The sequence below is a fragment of the Bidens hawaiensis genome, unplaced genomic scaffold, assembly GCF_021521415.1.
Source record: "Bidens hawaiensis isolate Kalapana, Puna unplaced genomic scaffold, B.hawaiensis_p1.1 tig00035073_1, whole genome shotgun sequence".
In the NCBI taxonomy this organism is placed as follows: Eukaryota; Viridiplantae; Streptophyta; class Magnoliopsida; order Asterales; family Asteraceae; genus Bidens; species Bidens hawaiensis.
Genome location: NW_027496100.1, coordinates 126,437 through 130,951, shown reverse-complemented (window position 1 = coordinate 130,951; position 4,515 = coordinate 126,437).

The following is a 4,515-nucleotide window of genomic DNA, read 5'->3' as shown; positions in this document are numbered from 1 at the left end:
ATCAGATACATCAATGATCCTATCTTGGCCTTATACTCATGCTGATCCACTGGCTCCCCCTTTTCATCAGGTACCATCTTCTCATGTGTGTCCATTGATGTGGACACTGTCTTGTAACCATGGCACTTGAATTCGTTGAGAATTTCTTGAACATACTTTGATTGATTTATGAAAATGCCATCTTCTTTCTGCTGTACTTGTAGTCCAAGGAAGAAGTTCATTTCTCCCATAGAACTCATTTTGTATTTTGACTTCATCACTTGTTCAAAGTCTTTACACATCTGTTCATTTGTTGAACCAAAAATGATGTCATCAACATACACCTGTACAAGCAGTAGATCTTTCTTCCATTTCTTGTAAAACAGAGTCTTGTCTATAGCTCCACGGCAGAATCCATTATCCAACAGGTGATTTGATAGCTCATCATACCAAGCTCTAGGAGCTTGATGTAATCCATACAATGCTTTACTTAGCTTGTACACCTTGTTGGGATGGATTGGATCTTCAAATCCAGGTGGTTGTGTCACATAAACTTCTTCATCAATTTTCCCATTTAGAAATGCAGACTTGACATCCAATTGATATACTTTGATGTTCATGGATGCTGCATATGCTAGGAAGATTCTGATTGCTTCTAGTCTTGCAACTGGAGCAAAGACTTCTTCAAAGTCAACTCCTTCTTCTTGTAAACACCCTAGAGCCACCAGCCTTGCTTTGTTCTTGATGACAATTCCTCTCTCATCCTTCTTGTTCCGAAATACCCACCTGGTGCCTATTGCATATTTTCCTCTGGGTTTGTCAACCAAATCCCAAGCATGTAAGTCCCTGAACTGAGCTAACTCATCCTGCATGGCTTCCACCCAGCTGTTGTCTTTTAAAGCTTTATTGATGTACTTTGGTTCCACTTGGGATAGAAAACATGCATAAAGACATATATTTGCTCTTTCGGAAGAACTTCTTGTCACTCTTTCATGCAGGTCACCAATTATGTTTTCTACAAGACGATTTCTTTCAACAGAAGTGGTTTGAATAATCTGATTTGCTATCACTTCTGATTCAAGGTTTGTCATATCCACATCAGTTGTGTTATATTGAGGAGTCTCTTCAGCTTCAGTGGTCATTTGGTTGAGAGTGTTTGCAGAGGATGATACTTCAGTAGTTCCAATCTGAAGAGAATCAAATAGTGACTGAAATCTGTCTTCAAATCTATCTGTCTCTTCAAGTTGACTTTGCTGTTGACTCTGCAAAGGTTCACTTTCTATTTCACTTGGGCCTTCATTTGATACTTCAATTTCAGTTTCTTGATCAGTCACTTCCATTTCATTTGGTCTGCTATTGCCTCTTTCAAAGTTGAATCCTTTTTCTTCTGAGGCAACAGTTGACCACAGCTTGTCCAGGTCAATTTGCTTTTGCTTTTCTTTCTCTTCAATGCTTGTCCTGAACATGCTGGCATCCAAATCTTCATTGTAGATTTTGAACGATTTGATCATCTTTTCCAAGTCAAAAAACCATTTGGGTCCATCTACACTGTTAAAATAATCTCTTGTGTTCAGTAGTGAACATTTACAACCAAAAGGCTTCAAGAACTTCACATAAGGTTTTCTTTTGAAGATAATCTCATATGGAGTCTTTTTATGAGCCTTGTTCAAAAGAACCCTGTTTTGCACATAGCAAGCAGTGTTGATAGCTTCTGCCTAGAAAGTCAGTGGTAAGCTTGTATCAGGTATCATGGTCCTTGCAGCTTCAATTAATGTTCTGTTTCTTCTCTCTGCAACACCATTCTTGTCACACCCTCAAAATCCACTAACGGAGTTTTACCGTCAGAGGGTGTGAACTAACAGGATCAGAATCATCAGTTATAATCAAACCATAAAACAAAGTTTCAAAACCATGAAAACGTTTACGAGTAATAAAATGCGGAAGCGTAAAAACCTTTAACCAAAAGTTGCGTCACGCAGGACGACTTAAAACCAATGATAACTGTTAAAAATAAGTTTGCATAACAAAAGCGTTTTCAAGCAATGCATGTTCCTAAACCGCGCGCCCGCCTCGGCTACCTGAGAATAACATACTAAAAGTGTCAACACAAGGTTGGTGAGTTCACAAGTTTAAATAAAAATAAAGCGATTAGCGTTTGCGTTCAGCGTGTTGCGTTAAGCGTTTTGCGTTACAGCGTTTTGCGTTACAGCGTTTTGCGTTACCAGATAGTGTTATGTCAATTATATATCTATAGGTAGCTAGCCTATAAAACAAGTATCACTAAGTGTTCGACACCGAAGCTGACTGTTTATCAATTTGCCTTGCCACCAGGTCATCCAGACCATGGTATGTGTTTAGCCAAGATTACACCCGCTCGACATCCAGTCGAGTTTAGCGTTGGGTGGGGTTTGTCAAACCCAGTAGTACTACTCAACAATGACTCGCTATTATCCAAATATTAACCGGTTCGATGTTATGAAGGACTTTAGTTTACGCGTTTGCCACTTAGTCTTTACAAGTGATATATAATCTATATTAACAAAATCTTAAATGCGTTTCGGAGTATGTTATCTCCCCCAAGTGAAAAGCGTTTAAAAAGTTTAAAAAGGGGAAAGTGAAACTCACTGTTTGCGAAGAAATTCCCAAATTAAATCACCAAGATGCGCGTCACAGAAAAACTCTCTCTAGCGTTCTAAAACAACAAAGAGATTTTTCTAAGTGTCGGAATATTATCGAGTCTCTAGACCCGGCACATAATACCTATGCACATAACATGTTTCGTGTTTCGTTTGTGAATCGTGTGTGACTTTAACAATGTATTTGTGATACATTACATGTGTAAGAAATTATTTACGTGTCACGTATTCATAAAGTACATCACTAGCAATTACTCCCCGTAAGGGCAATTTGGTCAACACATAACAATTAACTAGCAACTATTCCCCACGAGGGCAATTTGGTCAAATCATTACAACCAATTAGCTATTATTCCCTGCAAGGGCATTTTGGTCAAAACACGACAATTAACTTGCAATCATTCCCCTCAAGGGCAATTTGGTCAAAACACGATAATAAATTAGCAAGTATCATGTTTCATGCATTTTCACAAAACTCAGCAGCTAGTTTCACCGAGACAGAAATTCTACTTGAAGATTGTACTATTCCCCCGATCATAGCATCTCAATTAATTTACCAAAAATCATCACAGAAGCATATATGTCTTACGTTTCCAGAACATATTTTATTATATTTTTAGTCCACATTTCTCACAATCATCAAATCATTACAGCAAACTCATAACAATCAAATTCATGCGCAACAGAATGTTATTTGAAATTCCCGTTAAACGAAAAATCCAATAAATGCAAGACCACTTGAGTTAAGTTCCTAACTCAATGAGTCAACTTCCAGAAGTGGAACCAACCCAATTGGCCTCGTAGTTCATGAGATATAACATTTACAAAACAACCTAACAGCAGGTCTAACAGATCAGCTTTGCACAACGTTTTTGTAAAATCATAAAAGTTAACTTCTGCTTGTCCAACAATTACAAGTTTATATTCTTTAGAAACTAGACTCAACCTAGTTTACTGTAGTATCAATAATCTCAACCAATTTTCACATTTACACTTTGTTACAGTCACTTAAACATCAATAACACATCCTGTCCAGAAACTGTTTGCATCCAAACTCAACATATTAACAATCTATGAACTATCATGCATTCATATAACACTCTAGACTCCATAAACACCATCCATGAACATCAATTACACATTACATACATGATTAGGGTTTTTGTTTGAACTCAATTAAAGACACAACAATTAACGTGTAACAATATCAATACTAGTTATCATATCATTACTCAATCAACAACAATCATATTGGTTACATGCACACATGAAAACGGCAGCTAGGGTTTGTAGTTAACCCAACAAACATCAAAATCAAGTATAAAGGATGCATAGGATAATCAATTATACCTTCCTAGCACCTAATTCTTCAATCAAAAGCTTGAATTGATGGTTGTATGTGTGTGTGAAGGTGACGGCAGCCAATGAGATGGAGGGAATGGGTTCCGATCGGACTTGTGGGGAGAAAGAAAAATAAGTTAGGGTTTGTTTATTGTTATTATTTATAGAATACTATGTTACACTTTGGCCCCTCCACTTCTAAGTATTACTTTTCTAGCCTACCTAACTTATTTACATCTTGAGTTAACGTTTATAACCATGTTATCAGATAACACATAAGTCTAACACATAATTATCACGTAATTAATGTTTTGACGTTTTTCGTTTATTCATTAATCGTTTGCGTCAACTCGTTTGCGTTTCGGTGCAATTCCCGAAAGACTACACATGTAGTAAGTGTTAAGCGTCATTTAAACCCTAGTTTAAATGTAATGAAGTGTGCGTTATAGATTCAGTGATCTTAAGTTTGAATTGACGGAGTTGAGTTAACGGAGTTAACATGAAATTGACGATTGTCACATCATTCCCATGTTAAAGAATTTTCGTCCCGAAAATTTGA